This window comes from Protopterus annectens, chromosome 1.part1, assembly GCF_019279795.1.
Source record: "Protopterus annectens isolate FY-2018-M chromosome 1.part1, PAN1.0, whole genome shotgun sequence".
Lineage (NCBI taxonomy): Eukaryota > Metazoa > Chordata > Ceratodontiformes > Protopteridae > Protopterus > Protopterus annectens.
Genome location: NC_056726.1, coordinates 59,272,295 through 59,287,125, shown reverse-complemented (window position 1 = coordinate 59,287,125; position 14,831 = coordinate 59,272,295). Strand labels below are relative to the sequence as shown.

The window sequence follows — 14,831 nt, the reverse complement described above, 5'->3', positions numbered from 1 at the left end:
TATTAGTAAAAAAATACGAGCACTCATAAAATCAACTAAGGCCAATTTTGAGAGAAAAATTGCCATGGATTCAAAGGACAATCATAAGGCCTTTTTCAGCTATGTTAGGAACCTGGGTAGAAACTCCCAGATATGCTCAGAATTAGTCCAAAATGATACAAAAATCACTGAACCCACAGACATTGCCAACATACTGGCAGACAGGTTCAGTGCAAACTTCACCCTCTCCCCTAAAGGAGAGATAACTATCCCAGCTGAGTGTAGCCTCCCGGACATCTCAAATGCTGCTCTCTCTAAAGCCAAAAACACAGCATCAATGGGACGGATGGTGTCCCGGCTGTGTGCTACCTGAGCTAAATGAGGAATTAAACGCTGTTTAATCTCAGCCTTACCACAGGATACTGTGGTCCCACTCCACGGACCCTGGTAATTACTGCCCCATAAGCAACAAGTCTAGTCTACAAAGCTATGGAGAGGATCATAATGGAGCTCATAAACAAAGATATAGGGGACTTGCAGACATTGGACCCGACCCAGTTTGGCTTTGTCAAGGGAAGATCATGCCTTTAAACAGTCACCAAGGCCATTGATGAGGAAAGGCAGTCCATACAGCCTACCTTGACCTTGCAAAGGCTTCGACACAATACCCCACTCGGGTATTGTAGAAAAAAATGTAAACCCATATGTCACAAGATGGGTTGCAAACTGGCAAGGACAGAACCCACAGGGTTAGAGTTGCTGGCGCTGTGTCAGACTCAAGTGGTGTCACACAGGGCTCGGTCCTTGGCCCCTATTGTTTGGCATCTACTTCAGAAGTACAGGCCAACATGGGAGGACTTTGGCTGACAAAGTTTGCAGGCGACTGCAAACTGGGCCATAGTGGAAAGTGCATCGGACACGGATATCCTTCAGAAGGGACTAACAGAAACAGATAGCTGGTGCCAGAGCCATGGCCTGAAGTTAAGCCAAAAATGTATAGTCAGGGAAAAACAAGGTAACCCCAAGCTACCATATAGGTGGCAATCCACTAAGCACAGAAGAGGTTATCAGGGACCTGGGGACCCAGGTTGACAGTGGCCTTTCTTTTGACACTCACGTTGCTAAAGTGGTTAGAAAGACCTTCTACATTGCCCACCTGATCATGAAGGATTCACATCCAGATCTAGTGAGGTCATTGTTCCCTGTACTCTTCACTTATCAGACCAATGATGGGATGTATCTCACCCGACATCTGCAGCAATTGGAGAGACCCCAAAGTTCCTCACCAAAAGGATAAAGGGACTCCAAAATCTGTCATATGCTGCCAGATTGAAGAAACTCCAGCTCTATTCAGCCGTCTGCTCAGAGGTGACATGTGCCTGACATACAAGGCCATGTCCAACCCGAATTAATGGACATGCTCCACCTTAAAAATCCAAATCCACCAAAACCACTAGAGCAAGCGACTTAAACCTTGGATATAAATAGGGCGTGCTGGAGGATTTATCACTCAGAGACTCCCTATGCTGTGGAATAAAATCCCGGTCCATGTGAGGCAGAGCACCTCGCTGACTCTGTTCAAGAGAAATCTAGACCTGTGGATGGGAGATGGGGTTGTCGGGAATCATCTCTGTGTCACTGCTGGACAGAGGCACAACAAACTAATGGGCACAGTATTTTTTCATATAAGGGCTAGGCTTATAAATGCCTTAGGGCAGATAGCCTAGTATAAACCTATGAACCTATGAACCTATTACTGGTCTTGCAGGTAGGTATACAGTAGATCAGTGATTACGAACCTTTTGGGCTTGGTGTGTCAAAAATTCAGAAAATGCCTATCATGACTGCTGGGATGTCATCCCTGGACAGAAGGGAAACAATTCTTTACACATTCATTTAAGAAAATACAGTCCAGTTGTGTGCTGCTATGTATTATAGAAGAAAAATCACTGACTTAGAATAGGGAAAACAATATGCACACCAATAATTGGGCTATGCACACCAATAATTGGGCTTAAAATAGTGCACCAAAAAATTACCCTACTTTTAATAGTAATTTTAAATTGAACTGAAAAAATGTGGAACACACTGCATTTAATTTGATTAACATCAATTAATGACTTTTTTTTGTTACTGTGTTTTAACAGATAAGTGCAGGGTTGCATATTTCTTGTATTTTGTTCATTCAGTTTCTTTGGTAACTTTGGTGATGGTAAACACTGGTGTGTCACATTTGACCGTGTGTCATAGGATAAGTGCAGGGTCACATATTTGTTGTATTTTTGTTCATTCACTTTCTTTGACAACTTTGGTGATGATGAACACTGGTGTGTCACTCAAAATGTCGTGGTGTGCCACATTTGACCACATGTCATAGGTTCACCATCACTACAGTAGATCAAGCCAGATTGAATTATGTACAGCTTTTTGTAGGCCAAACATAAGGTTATTTATTCAGTAATTGATTTTATTTAATGATTGCTTTTGTTTACTGGGAAAGTCCAATTAGGATCAATACCCCTTTTCAGCAATGGACCTGAGAGAAAAGCTACAATCCCAACTTACAATATTTAATACAAAATGAGAATGTGTACAGTAAGACAGGATTGTACTGTTTGTGTACTACTGCAAAGATGTGATGCAATAAAAATATTTGCAAACGTACAATAACTGGATGTGAAGATACATAAATTCACTTAGGAATAACAGCAGCTAGTGTAGGCTTAAGTAATGTACAGTCATAAAGTGAAAAATACAACAGCAGTACAAGACATGTATGGCTTATGTTCTGTACATCCACAATGTGGGAAACATCTGAATAGTTGAACTTTTCTGGGGTAATAGTACACGAGATCAGAGGTAGAAAAGTTTGGTGGAAGTAGTGGATTAGTGGAGGGGAGGAGAACCTAAGCAGCATGCAAGGGTAAAATGAGAGGCTGGATAGGGAGATATGATAGTGGAGAAGATAGGCGAGGAGGTCACAGGGAGATGATGATGGTGAGGGAACTGGTATAAGATGAAAAATAAGGTGGATAATAGGGCCTTTTGGATTAGTAAAGGTGGTAGCTAGAAGGATAAGAAAGGGGGATGGGTTGGGTTTAGGGTTTCCTGGCTAGTTGTTTAGTGGGAAAGTTCAATTAGTTATCCAGTACCAGGGCATAGGCAGAACCATGAGTTACTTAGGTGATCCTCTGCATACATTTCAAAATATTTAAAGGATTGATCTTGTGTAAGAACAATAGTATTATTATTCCAGATTTTGGAAAATTGGTTTGATTAGAGGGAGTCGCCTGCAGAATTGTTAAACTTATTGCAAATGTCTGCAGAGTGTAAAGGTCTGTTTGGACTGTAAAGATGGGTGATATGGATAAGGGCAGTGGAGATGTTCTTCGTGTTTCACTGCTGCAGTCATCACAGGGTTATCCTACCAGGGGTAGCCCTCAGTTGGCCCAAATACCAGAGGATTAGTATTTCTGTGTCGGTTGGTGTTGCTTCAGGACTGACGTCAGGTCATCAGTGGTATAAAAAGAGGCAGCCGATGCCGTTACATCAGTCTTTCTTACCGAGGAGCCCGAAACAGAAGCAGTTCGCACGAGTGCTGGTCAGCCACTGCCTGAGTTTTCGTTTCAGAAATTGAATCCTCTTGAAGTCTTCTAAAACTAAGTAACCCGTTGGGGATCCTTTTTTCTTGCTCTAACCCGATGTCAGAAAAAGTTAACAATCGTCTCACCTGTAGAAAGCAAATACCACACCGAGATTTCCATTCTTACTGCGCCACCTGCTTAGGCACAGACCACGACGTACCTCGCTGTCGGTTTTGTGCTTTGTTTACCGCCCAAACTATTCATCTTCAGGCCCTTATTGCAGCTAATACTTTCGTTCTCTATCTCCGTGTTCCGAAATGGCTTTGGTAAGCAATCAGACTACCAATCTTCTGAAAAAATGTAAGGATAAAGACAGAGACCGCACAGGTCCAAAAGTGCCAATGACGCTTCCGTTAAGCTAATCGCCAGTTCGGTACTCAGTGAGGTGTTTTCGCAGCCCCTGATGCCCACTCCAGTGGATTCGCAGGCCACTACAGAGACCTATTTGTAGTTCGGTATGCCGCAAGACTCTTCTTTGACTACGGAACCTGCGGATGTCTCTACCTTGGATGGGTCCGGAGCCGCTGTGCAGGCACCGGCTTCTGAGGAAGTTCTTCGCACTACCGATATCTGACACAAAGCAACGACTTCTTTCACGTCTTCAGTTCTTTCTAAAACTACAGAGTTTCTTAGGCCAAGCGTACAAGCTATGCCAAAAAAAAAAAAATGACCTAAACTCAAGCGCCTGCTTCCTTTCCACAATCACAGATGCTTAAAATGGCAGAAGACCTGATTATGCTGATATGGGGAAGTCAACCTTCCCCTCCTGAAAGAAAGAGAGACTTGTCCCCAGCAGCTTTATCTGACCAAGAGTCCGACAATTCTGAGGTTTCTGATTATGAAGACATGCCCTTATTTGCCTCTGAGGATTCAGATGCAGAGAAATCCATTCCTTCTGCCTCCGCTCCAAAGGATTTTTCCTTTGGTGAAACCCTACATACTTTGAGAGCATTTCCATTGAGAATGCCAGGATTATCCTCAGTCCAAAAAGAGACTTGGGGAATTTTGAGACCTAAAAAGCTTAACTCTATGCAGACAGTCAGATTTTTTGCTGCAAGTGCAGCCTCCAAGATTCAGTATGTATTGCCTCTCAAAATATTGTCCTTTCCAGCCCCCTTAAGGCCACCTCAAACTAGACTTAGGGGAAACGGACCCCCAGACTACAGTCTCAGGGTATGCAGGGATCTAAGCAATGGAGTACCTCCACTTCGAAAACAGGGAGTGCTAAGCCACCCCCTTATGGAAAGAATTCACAATGACTTCTCAACCCCTCTCTTCACCTCTGCCTAATTGCTCATGCCCCTAGGAGGAAAACTTGCCCACCATTTAAAAAACTGGACCTCCATCACCAACGATCGATGGGTCCTCAACATAGAATGTGTACCCCTGGGATACTATTTCCACACGCTGCCAACCCCAAAAGGGTTCCCAGACCTTCCTACAAACCATTGGGCTATGGCACAAAGCCAAGTTCAGTCCCTGCTCTCCATAAGGACAATTCGGCCTATTCCTGCATAACAGATAGGCCAAGGTTTTTATTCCAGACTTTTGGGCACTTGGCGCCCAATTATAGAGCTATCCATTCTAAACACCTTCCTGGTGGTACCGAAATTCAAAATACTCACCCTACAGCAGCTTCTCCCTATGCTGTCCAAACATGCCTGATTAACCACTCTAGATCTAAAGGAGCCCTATCTGCACATCCCAATCAGGGACTCCTGCAGGAAATATCTGTGTTTTAGGGCAGGACCAATGCATTATCAGTTCTATGCACTTCCCTTTGGCTTATCCACTGCTCCCAGTTTTTTCACAAAACGCCTGGCTTCAGCCATTGCCTATTGCAGACAGAGAAATATTCAAATTTACCCCTACTTGGACAATTGCCTGATTCAGGCAGACGGTCAGGAAAAGCTGTTGCAGCATCTGACATTTGTAAAGAACCTTCTAACCTCCCTGGGGTACACTATCAATGAAAAGAAATCCAGACTTGTCCTGTGTCAAAAAATTATATTTCTGGGAGCAAGCTTGGACACAGCATCCCAGATGGCATTCCTTACTCCAGAAAAACAAACCTATCTGACAGACTACTTCTCCCAAATGACCACCAGAACCCAGTTATCCGCAAGGAAAATCCTGCAAGCTCTAGGGTTCATGGCCTCCTTCCTGCATTCTACTAATTCCATATGCCAGACTGCATATGAGGAAACTTCAATGGTACTTAAAAAGTCTTTGGTGCCAACAGTCTCAGGGTCTGGAAATTATCATACCTATGATACCTTGTCTAAGGAAACAGTTCCTTTGGTGGGCAGCAGCATGCAACCAGAACAAGGGGCTTCCCTTTATACAACCCCACGCCACCCAGACCCTAACCACAGACATATCAGACTATGCCTGGGGTGCACATCTGGACAGCAGATGTATTCAGGGCCACCGGAGCCCAAATAAATTCATCTGCACATCAACCAGAAAGAGATGCTAGCTGTTCAGCATGCTCTGACAGCTTTCAGATCTCTACTCTCTCCGGGGCCTCTACTAATCAAAACGGACAACACCACAGTGATGTGGTACATCAGCAAGCAGGGGGGAACCCACTCTTAAAAACCTCCACAAATACGCAAGTAAGACGAGATGCACGGACTGAACCAAATATCCAGGAAAACACAAAATAGTCCAGCACCAAGGCGAAAGTGCAAATTGAATAATTCTTTATTGTGGCAACCCAATAGAAGCAGACTGGTTTTGGCAGTAATGTAGCCTAATTCAATGCTGTAGCACACAACAAATAACATGTCATTTAAATAATACAACACATAATGAAAGTCTTCATCCTACTGGTTCCAACCAACTTAACTCAGCTCATTGAGGCCAGGTTTAAACAAAGCTTCTCGATGGTTAAACTTCATTTGGCAGCTGTACCCAACGTCCAGCTAAGTGACAGCCCCATGTTTTCTTTTAGGCTGTGCATGGCCTTTCTTAAGAGTATTTTCTTGCTCAGGCCTCCTTTCAAAGATTCGTCTCCTCCTTGGGATCTTACTTTGGTGCTGCAATCCCTGACACAACCTCCCATCGAGCCTGCAGTGAAGTGTGATAATACGTTTTTGGAAGTCAGCCTTTTTGGTGGCTATTACCTGAAGGTTTCTTTATTGCAGGATCTTTGCATAAAATCCCCCTTCATGGTTTTTCACAAGGATAGAGTATCTCTCAGGACCAATCCTTCTTCATTCATTCCTAAAGTAGCTCCAGAAACTAACCTTAATCAGTCAGCTCAACTACCCATCTTTTTTTTCCAATTTTTCAAACAAAGGGGAGTACAAACTACATTGGCTGGATGTACATAGGCAGCTACATTTCCATTTGAAGAGAACAGAGAATTTTCAAAAATCAGATCAGGTTTTTATAGCATTCCCTCAAGCCAGGAATGGTAAGGCCATTTCCAAAGTGTCTATTTTGCATTGGATCCCTTGTTGCGTAGCTCAGATTTATGAAATCCATCACATTGATCTTCCCAGGCCTGTTAAAGCCCATTCTATTAGGTCTGTGGCCACTTCATCGGCCTTCTGGGCAAGGACTTCCTTGGATGACATTTGTGCTGTTGCCACTTGGTCAAATCCCCATACCTTTGTAACACATTACAAACTAGACTTGGTGTCCAGGGATAGAGCTTTCTGTTGAAATGTAAATCTTTGAGAACACATTCCTTAAATACTGAGACATGTTTGTCCATGGGTGGCATGGAGTTGGATTTCCGAAAACAAAACCCAGTAGATCTTTGAGCCTGGTCAGTATCTGAAATAAACAATTTAAGGTTAGAGGTTCTGCAGAAATCATGAACATCATTCACAAGAGCATGTTCATTAACTAAAAAAGCAGGGACAAAATTAAGGCCCTTATTCAAAAGTTTTATTTCAATATCGGACAATGTCTGAGAAGAAATATTGTGTACATTATTGTTTCTGTTTAGTGAGAGAGAATCTTGTCCAAAAGGTGTTGGATGTTGTCTATTTGCTCGATGCTTCCTGCCCCCCCTGTGCCTTTTACACCTAAAGGGTCATTAGTTGGTCTTCTCTCAGCAACTGGGGACTCCTGGGTCAAGAAAGATTCTACATCTATGGCAGACGAAGAATCGTCGCCTGAGGTCCCCCCCGTAGGGATTCCCTTTATTCCTCAGTATAGATCTTGGTCTTTTTCTTTAATCTGTTTGTGTCCTGTATCTTGAAATCGGACACTCCTGTATATACCAAATGGTTTGCCTCTGTCATAGTCTGATGTGTCTCTTGAATTTCTGTTTTTTTTTTAAGTTGTTCCAAAGAAGCTAAGTCTTTGACCAAAATATTTAAATGTTTAGTAAAGAAAGTTTCCCCTTCAAAACAATTAGTCTCATCACAATTGTGTTTCACCTCCAAAGTACTTGGATCAGTGATTCTTTCATAATAGGAAGTAAGGGCATCAGCAAACCTCATTGAGGCCTTATGTTGAGCTTGAAGCCAATCTTGTGTTAATTTTTCATCAACTTGACTCACCAGGGGCTGAAACCAGACCCTCAACCCACATGGGGTAATGTCCTTTAGTTTGTAGGCCTTAAAAAGTTTCAAATGCCAGATGTTGGTTCTTAGCATTCTCATACTTTTTGAAAAAGAGAGGCACATAGGCTCTCAGGATCATTATTGTCCATATTTGGATTATCTGGGCATGATGATCTCAGCCCAAAATCTCCCAAGTCATTTCGGTTTGCTGAAAGACCCTCCAATAATTTTGAAAGATCCATATTAATAAACCGTTGTAAAGTATGGCCACCCACTGAGTATAAAAATATGTTATATGGTGTCCTTAAACAGTGAATTACCTAAATGAGTTGAAAAGCAACTTATTACTATGCTATTAGTCTGTGGAGTTATAACAATTGCTCAATTAGTATACCTAGTAGATCAATATATATTGGAGTAGATCCAAGCTGTTAGTGATAACATAACCATGAGAAACCTCAGATTGATTATAACTGAAACTTTAAATGTGCATGAGTTAATGCTGAACCAGTCACATTAAATAGGCTGATGTTCTTCGTGTTTCACTGTTGCAGTCATTACATTTGGGTAATCTGCTGGCAGGTTGCCCTCAGTCGGCCTGATTAACAAAGTCTTGGGTCCTGCGTCGGTTGCTGTCCCTTCTTCCATGACGTCAGGTCGTCAGGGGTATAAAACATGCAGCCGACGCCATTACATCAGTCTTTCTTGCCGCGCGGTACCCGAAGCAGAAGCAGTTCGCAAGTGCCAGTCGGCTGACTCCTGAAATTTTCGTTTTCGAGTTTCAGAACCGAAGTCTTCAACTAAAAGCTAAGAACCCCGTTGGGGAAACTGTATCTTGCTCCTTACCGATGTTAGTAAAAGTTAATAATTGTATTAGTTGTGGGAAGCAAATACCTCGTAAGGATTTTCATTTGTACTGTATTCCTTGCCTAGGCCCTGACCACGACGTACCTTGCTGTCGGTTTTTTGTTTTATTTAATCAACGCAGTATCTGTCGTCAGTACGTTTTTGCCTCTAAATATTTCGGTTTTCTGTTTAATTATCCAGAAATGACATCGGTTAGCCATCCGACTACCGGAATACTGAAAAAAACGCAAAGAAAAAGAGACTGGCCGTTGAGGTCCAAAACTACCGACGACGCTTCTCCTAAGCCAGTCGCCAGTTCGCTGGTACTCAGTGATGTGCTTTTGCAGCCTCTGATACCCACTACTTATGATTCGCAGGCCTCTACTGAGACCCATTCAGAGGCCGGTATGCCATGAGATGCTTCACATGTGGAACCCGTAGATGTCTCTACCTTGGATGGGTCCGGAGCCGGTAAGCAGGCACCAGCTTTTAAGGGTGCATTCAGGCCTACAGACTTGCATATTAAACCGACTCCGTCAGTACTAAGGCCTATATCTCGATCTGTGTCTAAAAAAAACGATGCCCAGGCCACATGTTCAGGCCTCTATGCCTAAAAAACAAATTATCAAAATGGCTGAAGATTTAATTACTCTACTCGGGTAGTCAACCCTCCCCTCCAAGAGGCCTAGGATTGAACTTGACTATGAATCTTCTCAGCAGGACTCTGTTTCTTCTGACTCTTCTAATGATCTGGATTTGTCCATACCTACTTGTGAGGACTCTGATGCAGAGGATTCCATTCCCTCTGCTTCTCCGCCTGAGGACTTCTCTTTTGGGGAAACTTTACATACCTTAAGGGAGCATTTCCACCAGGAAAGTCAGGATTTCTCCAAATCCAAAAAAAGGCTTAGGGATTTCCTCCTCCTTCCTCAACATAGGCCTTTGGCTATATCTCCTGCTGTAGACATTGTTGATGTGTTTTCGAAATCCAGTATGGCCCCTGATTCCTTGCCTCCAGCCCCTAGCAAACCAGACAACTACTACAGGGTTCCCGAGTCCCAAAAATTCCTTTTAAAAAATCCTGTTCCTGACCCAAAAACCATTTCTCAGGGGCTCAAGGGCATTAAGGCATCTACTGCTAAAAATCCTAATTCTTCTGATAGAGACTCCAGGGTGCTGGATAGATGGGGTAAAAAGGTTTATACTTCTGCAACCTTAGCAATCGGGGCTTTAAACTGTCAATTCCATATGCTAAAATATCAACAGCATATCATGGGACTGCTTAAACAAAAATGATGTTGATTTCTGACTGTGTGGAGAGTAAAGATTTACAGGATTTACTGTTCAGCTGAACAAGTTGGCAAACATACTTTGCAATGTGGTTTTGATTCTTTAGAGGCCTCTTGCAGGGCTGCTGTTACTGGGTCTGTGCTTAGAAGGCATGCTTGGCTTAAGGAGCAATCTCTGCCTGATCATGTTAAAGCAAACTTTTGGATGCTTCTTTACAGCAGGACCACCTATTTGGCAATAAGGCTGAAGATGTTGTAAAAAAGATGGAAGATAAAGCTAAATCTCTGCAAACTGTGAAAGATTTCTTACAAGTACAACCTCCTATATTTAGTAGACACTGGCCTACTAAGAACTGGTCCTTTCCAGCTCCTTCCAAAGCCACTCCAGCCAAACCAAGACATTCCAAAAGCACCAGGTTTCAGTCCCAAGGGACTTTCAGAACTAAGCAATGGGGTGCTTCCACTTCCAATTCTGGAAACAACAAGGCACCACCCTATGGTAAACAGTCTCAATGACTTCCCTTTAAAATTACCAAGCACTTACCTCTTAGCCTCCCCTTTGGGGGGAAAACTGGCTCTTCATTCAAGAAACTGGCAACTTAGAACCCAGGACAAATGGGTTTTAATTAGTGTCCCAGGGATACAGATTTCATTTCCACACGTTGCCAACTCCAAACAGATGGCCAGACCTGCCCCCAAATCAGTGGGCAGAGGCTCAGAAACAAGTACTTTCCCTCCTAAACTTGGGGGTTATTCAACTGGCACCAGAAGAGGAAAAGGGACAAGGTTTCTAGTCCAGACTTTTCCTGGTACCCAGAAAAGACAAGTCATGGTGTCCAATTCTGGACCGGTCTACTCTAAACACATTTCTGTGCATTCCAAAATTCAAAATGCTGACTCTTCACCAGTTACTTCCTATGCTATGCAAGGATGCCTGGTTGGCAACTCCAGATTTAAGAGGCTTACCTGCATATCCCAATCAGGAAATCTTGCAGAAGATACCTACGCTTCACAGCAGGCTACATGCATTATCAGTTCTCTGCACTGCCCTTTGACTTGTCTACTGTGCCCAGGGTATTCACAAAGTGCCTGGCTCCAGTATGTGCATTTTGCAGACAAAGAAATATTCATATATATCCATACCTGGACGATTGTCTAATTCAGGCAGAAAACCAGGCCACTCTTCTAAAACATCTGGCGTTTGTAAAAAGGATTCCAACTTGTCTAGGGTACACCATAAACGAAAAGAAATCATAACTGGTATCCTCTCAAAAAAATTACATTCCTGGCTGCAAGCTTGAATACAACTGCCCAGATGGCTTTCCTTATGCCAGAAAAGCAAATTCATTTGGTGACTTAATTCAAGCAGGTGGCCACAAAAACCCTGCTATCTGTAAGACAAATACTGGCTGCTGTGATTTTTCGTTACAAATACTGGAAGCTTTGGGGTTCATGGCCTCCTGCATTCTTCTAATTCCATATGCAAGACTGCATATGAGGAAACTTCAGTGGTACTTAAAAGGTTTATGGATTCAACATTGTCATAGCCTGGAAACAATGATTCCTATCATACCTTGCCTGCGCCTAGAGTTCCTGTGGTGGGCAGAGGCCTGCCACCAAAACAAGGGACTGCCATTCACACCATCCCCCTGCCGCCCAAACCCTAACTACAAATGCATCAGACTATGCATGGGGGGCTTATCTGGCAGGGAAGTGCATTCAGGGCAAATGGAGCCCAAATCAAACGCACCTTCATATCAGTCAAAAAGAAATGCTAGCTGTAGAGAATGCATTGACAGCCTTCAAGGACTACCTTCATCCAGGACAACTACTGGTAAAGACGGACACCACCACGGTAATGTGGTACATAAACAAGCAAGGGGGTACACATTCATACCCCCTCTGCAGACTAGCCATGACATTGTGGAACACGGCCTTGAGCTACCAAGTACAACTACAAGCTCGATTCCTGCCAGGAAAGCTGAATATTCTGGCAGACGAACTAAGCAGAAATCTCATGGACCCACACGAATGGAAACTGGAACCACGGGTTTTCAACATGTTGACACGCAAATGGGGGAGCCCAGACATAGTATTGGGGTGAGGCAAAAAGATCTATCAGTTGGACACGCCCAAATCTGGAAAGTGACTCAAAAGGGGGTTTTTTTAAAAATTAAAGGGGGTTTTTCCCCTTTTTCAAAAAAAAAAAAAAAATTTTTTTTAAAAAATTTTTTAAAATTTTGGGTTTAAAAAAAAAAACCCCCCCCTTTTTTTTTGGGGAAAAAAACCCCCCCAAAAAAATTCCCCCCCCCCAAAAAACCCTTTTTTAAAAATTAAAAATTTTTTTTAAAGTTTTCCCCGGGGGGCCCCAAAAACCCCTTTTTAAAAAAAAAAATTTCCCTTAAAAATTTTAAAGCCCGGCCCCCCTTTCCAGGTTTTTTGGGGCCCCCCCCCCTTTTTTTGGGAAAAAAAAAATGGGGGGCCCCCCCCTTTTTTCCAAAAAAAAAAAAAACCCCCCCAATTAAAACCCAAAACCCCCCCCCAAAAAAAAAATTTCGGGCCCAAAAAGGAAAACTTTTAACCCCCCCAAAAAAAACCCCTTTTTTTAAAAAAAATTTCCCCCCCCGGGGGGAAATTCCCCCCTTTTTTCCCCAAAAAAAATTTTTTTTTTAAAAATTTTTTTTCCCCCCAAAAAAACCCGGCTTTTTTTAAAAAAATTTTTTCCCCCCCTTTTTTAACCCCAACGGCCCTTTTCCCCCCCTTTTTTTTAAAAAATTTTTAAATTTTTAAAAAGGTTTTTTTTCCCCCTGGAAAATTTTTTCCCTTTTAAAAAAAGGGGGCCTTTTTTCCCCCCCTTTTTTCCCCCTAAAAACCCAAAAAATTTTTTTCCAAAAAACCCCCCCCCGGAAAATTTTTTGGGAATTTTTAAAAATTGGAAAAACCCCCTTTTTTTCCCGGGGCCCCCCCGGGGGAAATTTGAAAAAATTTCCCCCAAAAAAATTTTTCCCCCGGGGGAAAGGTTTTTTTCCCCCCAAAAAAAGGGAACCCCAAAAAAACCCCCCCCTTTTGGGGGGTTTTTTTTCCCCCTTTTTTCCTTTCCCCCCAAATTTTTTTTCCAAAAAAAACCCCACCCCTTTTTTTCCCCAAAAAAAAAGGGCCCGAAAAAAAAACCCCCAAAAACCCCCCCCCCGGGCCCCCTTTTTTAAAATTTCCCCCCCCCCCTTTTTTTTTTTTTTCCGGAAAAATTTTTTTCCCCCCCCTTTTTTTTTTAAAACCCTCCCCCCTTTTTTGTTTTTTTTTTCCCCCTTCCCCTTTTTCCCCCCCTTTTTTTAAAGGGGCCCCTTTTAAAAAAATTTTTTTTAAAAAATTTTTTGTTTTTTTTCCCCCCCCCTTTTTTTTTCCCCCCAAATTACCTAAAAAAAAAATTTTTTCCATTTTTTTTTTTCCCCCTTTTAAAAAAATTTTTTTTTTTTAAAATTTTTTTTTAAAAAATTTTTTTTTTTTTTTCCCTTTTTTTTTGGGGGGCCCGAAAATTTTTTTTTAAAAACCCTTTTTCCTTTTTTTTTTTTTAAAATTTTTTTCCTTTTTCCCTTAAATTTTTTTCCCGGGGTTTTTTCCCCCCCTTTTTTCATCCCAACCCCTTTTTTTTTTTCCCCCCCCCCCCCAAAAAAAAATTTTTAATTTTTTTTCCCCCCCCCCTTTTTTCCTTGATGGCTCCCTTTTCTGACCTTACTAGTCCGCTTTGCCCCCAGAGGGGAACCCCTATCCAAACTATCTCCAAATGGATAGCACACTTCCTTTCTGTTTTTTCCCCACCCCCCTTTAGCTCATTCACCCCTTTCCCCTTTCAGCCTTTTTTCTGTCCCTCCCGGGACATTCTCTCCTGGGTTTGTTCTTTCACCAAGCATTACCACCCTCTCTTTTTTCCCCCTTTCCTCTCTCCTCTCCCCCCCCTTTTCTTCCCGCCTCCACCCTTTTTCAGCTTTGGGAATCCCCTGTGATTCTCCTCCTCTAGTACATTTTTACTTCCTTTAGATGTTTTGAGTGTATTCACTGTTGCAGTCCTGGTTTCTCACCCTCCAGCCCCGTTGTCTCTCTGTGTGACTCTCTCTCTCCCTCGCGTGACTCTCTCTCTCCCTCGCGTGACTCTCTCTCTCCCTCGCGTGACTCTCTCTCTCCCCCTCTGTGTGACTTTCTCTCTCTCCCTCTGTGTGACTTTCTCTCTCTCTCTCTCCCTCTGTGTGACTTTCTCTCTCTCTCTCCCTCTGTGTGACTTTCTCTCTCTCTCTCCCTCTGTGTGACTTTCTCTCTCTCTCTCCCTCTGTGTGACTCTCTCTCTCTCTCTCTCTCGTGTGACTCTCTCTCTCTCGTGTGACTCTCTCTCTCTCTCTCTCTCGTGTGACTCTCTCTCTCTCTGACTCTCTCTCTCCCCCTCTGTGTGACTTTCTCTCTCTCTCTCTCTCCCTCTGTGTGACTTTCTCTCTCTCTCCCTCTGTGTGACTTTCTCTCTCTCTCCCTCTGTGTGACTTTCTCTCTCTCTCTCCCTCTGT

At 43.0% G+C, this 14,831-nt stretch overlaps 1 protein-coding gene across 2 annotated transcripts in view; it reads left to right on the top strand.

The window, feature by feature from the left end:
• ACP1 (acid phosphatase 1) overlaps positions 1–14,831 on the top strand; it is a 350,036-nt gene that overhangs the window by 207,396 nt on the left and 127,809 nt on the right. The gene's annotated exons all lie outside the window — the stretch shown is intronic.